Raw genomic sequence first — 9357 nt, forward strand, 5'->3', positions numbered from 1 at the left:
CTTTAATTTTATCATCATGTATTCCGCTTCCGCATTTTATTTCTATCGCATTGTAAAGACGATTATTGGTTATGAAAAAGACTGGTTATTTTGATTTACTACGAGGCTTGTTGTTTTGCAATTATGTGATTGTGAGACAACGCCGGTGTCGACTAACCCCGATCTCGGGGCGTGACAGAATACCAGTTCCAGGGGACCTTTTCAGATAGCCAATGATTCTTTCTGCGGCACGCATGTGAGATGACTTCGGGGCCTGCATAAATTGGCTTAAATGCTGTACAGCAAAACATATATCGGGGCGGGTAATAGTGAGATAAATGAGGCGCCCAATAAGCCGTTGGAAAACACTAGGATCAGGAAGAAGAGTGTCAGGGACAGAAGAAGACTGCACTGTGGTGAAGCTTGCATCAAACTCAGAAGAAGTTAACTTGAGGTGTTGTTCCATAGGAGTAGGAAAAGGCTTGCAACCAGCCATGCCAGTATCAGAGATCAATTCCAAGGCATACTTACGCTGATTTAAACAAATACCTTGAGTAGAGCGAGCAACTTCGAGGCCCAAAAAATACTTCAGTGGGCCAAGATCTTTGATAGCAAACTTAGAATGAAGATGAGCCTTTAATTCAACAATAGAGTCATGATCATTGCCAGAAATAACAATATCATCCACATAAACCAAAAGAATGGTAATAGAGGAAGCCTGTTTCTTGATAAACAGGGAATGATCATTGGCTGGTTGAGTAAAGCCATGTTGAATCATTACAGAATAGAACTTCGAATTCCACTGCCGAGAAGCTTGCTTTAGTCCATATAAAGATTTCAATAATTTGCAAGCAAAGTTCTTTTGCGGTCGTTCAACATCGGAGGAATGGACATATAAATATCCTCGGTGAGATCACCTTGCAAGAAAGCATTAGTGACATCCATTTGATACAAGGGCCAACTTTGGGCAGCAGCAAGGGACAAAAGGCAACGTACTGTGAGAATTTTGGCAACAGAGGAAAAGGTGTCGTGGTAGTCTATCCCATATTGTTGAGTATAACCCTTTGCCACAAGGCGTGCTTTGAATTTATTAACACTACCATCCGCATTGTACTTGATTTTATATACCCAACGACAACCAATAGGTTTTTTGTCCGGAGGAAGTGGCACGATGGCCCAAGTTTTGTTGGCCTCAAGGGCTTCAATCTCAGCAGCCATAGCCTTTTGCCATCTTGGATCAGAAGAAGCTTCTTGAAAAGAGTTGGGTTCGGACTATTGAGAGATAGAGGCAAGATAGGATTGATGAGTTAAAGAAAGATGAGCATAGCCAAGATACTTGGATAAGGCATAAGGTGTGCTGGAAGAAGAGGGTTGAGTTACAGCAGAACAAACAAAATCTTTGGTCCAAATGGGTGGTTTAGAGTGTCTGGTCGAACGCCGAGGTTCAGGAAGAGGAGATGGAGAAGGTGGTGAGCTAGGGAATAAAATGGGCACTGAAGGATATTGGACATCATCATCAGAGTTCATGGAGGTAGAGGATGGAAAAAGAGTAGCAGGGGCAGTAATGTTTGCAAAAGGAAATATACTTTCATGAAACACTACGTCCCGTGATACAAAGAAACGATGAGTGGTAGGATCAAGAAGCTTGAAGCCTTTTTTATGGGGAAGGTAACCCATGAAAATATACGATTTTGCACGAACGTCAAATTTGTGAGTGGGGCGAAGATTTTTGGCAAAACAAAGACAACCAAACACCTTAATATGCTCAAAGGAAGGGATTTTGTTGAAAAGAGCTTCAAAAGGAGTTTTATTGTCAAGAAGGGGCGTTGGGGTACGGTTGATTAAGTATGCTGCATGTAAGACACATTCACCCCAATAAAGATCAGGTATGGACCCTTGAAATTTGAGAGCACGAGCCACATTAAGTATATGACGGTGTTTGCGCTCAACGAGCCCATTTTGTTGTGGTGTTTAGGGACACGAACTCTGATGAATGACACCAAGAGTACTGAAAAACTCATTGCACTCAGAGTTAAAGAATTCAGAACCATTGTCCGAACGCACAGTCTGGATTTGGGTATGGAAATGAGTTGACACAAAGGCAAAAAATTGTTTCAAAATGCGAAGAGTATCAGATTTAAATTGCATGAGAAATACCCAAACACATCTCGAAAAATCGCCAACTAGGGTGAGAAAATATTGAGCACCTTCATGAGTGGGAGTGCGATGGGGACCCCATATGTCTATATGAACACGATGAAATATGTGAGGAGACTTGTGTCTCTCAACAGACGGAAACACATTTCTGGTTTGTTTGGCCAATGGACATATAGCACAATATTGTGTGAGGTTATTTTGTGTGATAAAAGGTAAACATCGCAATCGAGCAGTAGACATATGACCAAATCTTTTATGCCAAAGATCGATATTATTATTGATGGATGCAGAAACATTACAAGTTGGCAAAGGAATTGGTATAGGAGCAATTTTAGTACAAGAGAAAACAGGTACTGGATTATTTTACACAACAAGTGAAAGTGGGTTAACAAGATAATACAAGCCATCTTTCATTCTACCAATCCCCATTATCTTCCCAGTCAAGAGTTCCTGAAACAAACAAAAGGTTGGATAGAACACCACACAACACTGGTTATCCTTGGTGAATTGAGATATTGAAAGAAGATTGAACTTGAAATCAGGAACGTGAAGAACGTTTGGTAACATACAGGAGGGTGACAATGTAATTGAACCGGTTGAAGAAATAGATGTGGAATTACCATTAGGCAATCGAACTGATCCATTGGATGGAGGACATGGCTGAGGATTTTGAAGCCCGATAGAGGTACCTGAAATATGAGCATTTGCACCACTATCCAATATCCAATCAACACCAGCAGAAATGGACATCAAGCTAGTAACCATACCTGCTAAATTTGCTGAAGGTTCTGTAGGGACAGTAGAATTCTCAAGCAAACGAAGAATTTGAGCATATTGGGTAGGTGTGAAGGTGACTCCGGAAGGATCAGTGGGAGCAGCAGAAGCTTCACTAAATGTGTTGTGTACAGATACTCGAGGAGGCTTCAAAATTCCTCTAATACCTTTGGCTTGTGGAAATCTCTTGTGTAGTTTATGTCCCGGTGGGTAGCCTATCAATCTAAAGCAATTTTCCTTCAGATGTCCTGGTATTGAGCAGTGGTCACATTTTATAATGTCGGACTGCTTGGAGGATGAAGAATAGAAGGCTGTTGTAGGGGCATCTGTTATTGATTGGAATGTCATCACATGCCTGTGTGATTCTTCTTGACTAGCTAGGGAATACGCTTGACTAACAGAGGGAAGATGACTCATAAGAAGAATCTGACTGCGAATTGGGCCATAACTATCATTAAGACCCATAAGAAATTGGATCAGCCGTTGTTGTTGCTCATATTCAACATAAGAACGTGATGTAGGACATTCACAAGTTGGAGAAATCACCAACGAAGCTAATTCATCCCACAATTGCTTCAGTTTCGAGAAGTAAACTGAAATGGTGCTGGATCCTTGTGATAAATGAACTATATCGCGATGAATAGCATAGATGCGTGAACCACAAACCTTATCGAATCGTTCCTTTAGATCTGCCCAAACACTAGAGGCATCCTTCGCATAAACCAGCCCGCAGAAAATCTCCTTGGATACGGAAGAAAATATCCACGACAAAACAACTGCATTTCAGCGCTCCCATTGATAAAGAGATGGAGAATTGGCAGCTGGTTTTCTGCACGTATTATCAATAAATCCGAGTTTGTTCTTCGCGTGCAGAGCAATCTTCATGGCTCGGCTCCAAATACCATAATTCTCCGATCCAATCAGTGGATCGACAACGAGAGAAACTCCTGGGGCATCAGATGGATGCAAATACAGAGGATCATTAAAGCTAAAATTTCCAATCGGAGCTGCCATACTCACACGAACACTGAACCAATCGTATTTATGCAGATGAATTTCCAATCGCAGGAAAACCGATCAATTGAAGGATCAAATGCTCTGATACCATGTTAAAGTGCACACAAATTGTGCAATCTGTACCAATCGATCAAGGATAATGAAGAACAATAATGAGATGAGCAGCTCTCTTTCTCTGAAACGATGAGAAAGTTTTATTGAAGAAATTAATTCTCACTTGTGTACAGTGAGGGTATTTATAGATGTACAAGAGTGAATGTAAGCAACTAACTAACTAAAAGACTAATAATATGAAAACACTTGACAGTATGTAACAAATTTCAGTGTAAAATTCTTTTGAGGTATAGCCCGTATATGTATTAATAATGACTTTTTTGATTGATATATCATTGAATTTTGCACCCTCTCAACTGTATTACTTAGATTTGTGACACCTTCTTTTATCAATGTCTAAGACTTTTGAGTTCTAAAATTTTCATATAATTCCTAAATTTCTTACTCGGAAATTATTGAAAAACAAAAAAATAATTTTCACAAAAAATAATTTATACGCAAAAAATTTGTGCAAAATATTACTACTAATAATGTATATTATCCATTATGTACAAACATAAGTGTATAAATAATTAGTTTTTTTTTTATATATGCATAAATTCGAAATTTTATAACAGTGCTCTACATTGACGGTAATCGTCTCTAAGATACAACGACTTCGAATCGAGAGAATGCAACACTATAAACTCTTGATAACAACGAGCAAAAATATGCAGAACTTAGAAAAATATGCAGAACTTTCAAGTATACAATGAACGAGAAGGAAAATACAACAAAGATGCGAAAAGTATGATCAATGCAGATGGAGGAATTATTTGTACTTATTCACCAGTTGCGGAGAAGGAACACAACTTTCTGTGATAAGTCAAGGGACACATTGTTTGATCGAACACAACCTAGTCTAGACGCAGCCTGCTGTGAAGGCTAAAAGACGCGACGTTTGGTCCGAACACATGTGATAGGATGAAGGAAGCACTATTTGGTCCATCCGATCACGGACGTGTGTGTGTTCCACCGAGACTCAGACTATCAGTGTCTTCCTCATTTCAAAAATTTCTGGTATACCTAAGGGCCCAATCCCATAGTTCAAACTTAAGCAGAGCAAGACTTGGTTTGATTTCCTATATCAGACAACTCTATGTTCCATTTTCATTCAATATTCCAACACAAAAAATACATACAAAACACGTGATGCAAGCAACTAATTGGTCTATTTTGTATTTTCATTTTCCAAGTTCATAGCGCGCCTGCAACCCAAAAAATTATGTAAATTTTGTATAAATTTTGGAATAATATGATATTAGCCCGAGTAGATCAATTTAAAATATTAGAAGATTCTAGAATTTAAAATTCTAGTCCGGGCAGAGCCATATTTCTGATTCCGCCCCTGCTCACTATGTTATGTCGTCACATCAAATACAAAATAAATAAATAAATAAATAAATATATCAAAATTTGATGGATCAAAATTCGATATTAGACAAGTTAATATTCTTTGACATATCTTTCTTGTGGGCAATCGAGAAACAACATTTTAAAAGATTATATTTTACTTTCAAATTTTTTTAATTTTATAAATAATAAAAGATTATATTTTCCCATAGGAAAATATTATTTGAATCTTAAACAGAAAACAAAGGAAAGAACCCTAGAAGGCTAGAAGAAAAGTAGGTATACTGGTGTTCTTCTTCAGTCCAGGGAACTCCCTTTTGGCGCGACTGTCTCGTTTTAGCTGCTGCATTGGCGCAAGCAGCAGCAGGAGATCCACCAGCGATGTTCTTCTTCGTCATCTCCATTTCGATATGTTTTTCCTTCCGATAATTAATATCATGATCGATCCCTCGTATCGCCATTACTTCTGTAATTGGGAATGGGAATTTCACCACATTCAATCATCTCTACATCTACAATCAATGCAACATAATGATCCTTGATCTCTTTTATCATCGTTCGAGGATTCTTTGATGCAATATCTTCAAAGAAAGTTTGAGAACTTGGATCAACTTCTGCCAAAGCATTCTCAAACATTTTATTCTCTTCAGAACTCCAGTCGGCTTTTTTTTTTATTGCCGCCGATTCACTATGAACCGGGGGCGACAGGAGATCATACAAAGTTCATGCATGTATCTCTAAAGGAAAATCAGGGAATTCCATTGATGTTTTTTGTTTGTGGATAATACAATACTCTCTAGTCTCTAAGGGAGAATGGGAAAAATTCAAGAAAATGGCTCACTGGCTCACTATTTATAAGAAATAGGAAAACTACAAATTTAGCTTGTTTTGGTGTTTATAGCTCTCGTGCAAATGTTTGTGAAACCATAAATTAACTCATTTTTTCAACAGTTGAAATGTACAAAAATAAATATTTTTTTTGCTCGGAAATAGATTTGAGAAGCTTGTGGAATAAATATAACTAATCTAGAGATGTAAATGAGCCGAGCTGTTCGCGAGTTTTTCGGATCTCGGCTCGTTAAAAAGCTCGTTCGGGCTCGTTCGTTAAGCTTATCGAGCCGAGCCCGAGCCTTATTTTGGGCTCGACAATTTTGTTGAGCCGAGCTTGAGATTAATGATGTTCGGCTCGTTAGCTCGTGAACATGTTCGATAATAGATTCGTGAGCTCAAAATTGAGCTCGCGCGGCTCGTTTAGCTGGCTCGTGAGCTCGAGCTCGAGCTCGGCTCGTTTAAGTGGTTCACGAGCTCGGGTTCGAGCTCGGCTCGTTTAGGTAGATCGTGAGCTCGAGCTCGAGCTCGAGCTCGGCTCGTTTAAGTGGTTCACGAGCTCGGGTTCGAGCTCGGCTCGTTTAAGTAGATCGTGAGCTCGAATTTGAGATAATTAATGAGTTATAATATTAAAATAATTATGTATGATAAATAATAATAAGTTAAAAATTAAAATTTATACATATTATAAAAATGTGAATTAATGTCAAAGTTTTTCTATTGTGTATTGTCAACTTTCTCCTTAGTTTGTACATACAGAAAAAATTTAGTAAGGACGTTTTTGTCAATCAGTTATTATGATAAGGACAAAATTGTCAAACTACATTTATGTTAGATAATGATCAAGTTGCCAAAAAAAGCCGAAACTTTAAAATTCTTTGATTTTTATTTTCTTGTAGATGAATTGAACAAAGTTTTTTCACAAAAAATATTAATTTGAAAAGATTGAAAACCCAAAATATATTAGTTTAATTTGCTTATAGATGAAGTGAAAAAGAATTTTTTCACAAAAAACTTAATTTGTAAATTTTTTTCACAAAAAAGTTAATTTTTAGAAGATTAAAATAATAAAATTCTTTTGTTTTATTTTCTTGTAAATAAAATGAAAATATTTTTTCCACAAAAACTTAATTTGTATAATGATATGATGTTAAATATCTTTTATTTTACTTTTTGGGATATGAGCTTCTCAAATATAAGTTATTAGGTTGGATTCTAATAAAATTGTATCAAAAATATATATTTACGCTCATAATATCTAATTAAAATTTATAAAGCAGATACATGTATCATATTCAATCAATATTTCATATAATCTAATAGCCTAATATTGTTAAAAAAAACAATAGATCTTAAAAGTAGTTGACATCACTCCTTGAGATATGAGACCCAACTTTTAGAACATTATCCAAGAGTTCATCTGAAAGTATATATTTTGGGATTCATTCATTTTTCAGTAGACTTACTTGTATTGATGATAGTACCCACTTTACCATTCTGACTTAGGGGAGTAGGTTTCAAATTTGAGACTTACTAAAGATGCTTATCTTTCACTTTTCCTATAAAATGAATCGTAATAACAAAATTGAACACAAATCAATTAACTTTTCTCATATATGCGTGAATTTTTCCCCTATGAAATAACGAGGACCACGTTTATTCAAATAGGCTAAGTTGAATGAAAACAATTGTTCATTCGACTTGTTTTCCCCCTTTTTTGAAAGCAAGCGCACAACCAGTGTTATGATAACAATTATTTTTCTTCCAACATAACATCTCATTTATGCACTACATAATTAAAAAAAAATCGACATAGCTCCACTTGTATAACGAAGATGTATTTTTATAAAGATGGATATAAGTAAATCAATTATAGATTTATGTAATCTGAAATGACAAATCTTTGAAGGTAAATTTTTAAAATTATTATGAATAAATCTTTACAAAAATTATTCATTATTGCTCAATATTTCTCTTTATGAGTTATGATTGATAATAAGAAATATCAAATTTATTTATTTTTATTTGCTTGTAGATGAAGTGAACATATATTTTTCACAAAATATTAAATTGAATATGATTTGTTTTATTTTGTAAATCTATAATCTTTTGAATTAGTTATATATGCAAGAAGTTTCTCAGAAAAAAATTAATATATACAAATTTAATACTTCCAATAATATAGTATGAAATATAAAAAAATTATGTTATCTTAATTTTGAATTTTTGTATTTAAATAACATATTTCATAAATATGTTATATAATTAAAGAGTTGAACACTTTTTGATAAATATAATAAAATATTAATTAAATCATATTTTGTCAGTTGTCTAGAAGATAGAATAACCAAAATTCATTGATTTTTTCTTATTTGTTAATGAGCCGAGCTCGAGCCGAGCCCGAGCTTCAAACCAAAGGCTCGTAACGAGCCCGAGTCGAGCAAATAGTTTAACGAGCCGAACCCGAGCCAGGCTCATTAAACAAGATAAACGAGCCATTAACGAGCCGAGCTCGAGCCGAGCCCGAGCTTCATAAATTCCGAACGAGCCGAGCCCGAGCTTCAAACCAAAGGCTCGTAACGAGCTCGAGCCGAGCCCGAGCCGAGCCCGAGCCGAATACTGTTCGGCTCGGCTCGGCTCATTTACATTCCTATCTATAATGGAGAAGAATCTTAAAAAAATTAAATATCCATTAAAACCCATCTTAAAGAGTGATAAAACTGTTTGATCTAATTAAACTTACTTTGCATATTTGTGTTGGGCCGTGCTTTGATTTGCCTTTAATTACCAAACAACCAGTATTCATTAATGTAAACAACGAAAACAATTAAAAAAAATCCCGTTCTTCCCAGATTTATAAGATCTCTTCCTTCTAGAAGGTACGTTCGCGGTTCGTTGCCATCGCGTAGGTGGACAGTGCAACCCACATGATTTTTATTCTAGAGAATAAATTGAAATGGTTGGTAGCAAAGGCTATAATGGTAACAAAAATAGGCAAAAGTGATTTGCTAAACTATCCATTGAAGTGTTAGAAAACCATAATTAGAAAGAAATCTCTCCCATCTAGCATACGAGGTTCCCTATAGTTTTGATCAGAAACATGCGACGTAAGATCACCATAGAAGTGTTGGATCAATTTTATTTTTATGGACTTAT

This window comes from Primulina eburnea, chromosome 11, assembly GCF_022965805.1.
Source record: "Primulina eburnea isolate SZY01 chromosome 11, ASM2296580v1, whole genome shotgun sequence".
NCBI classification, from domain to species: Eukaryota; Viridiplantae; Streptophyta; class Magnoliopsida; order Lamiales; family Gesneriaceae; genus Primulina; species Primulina eburnea.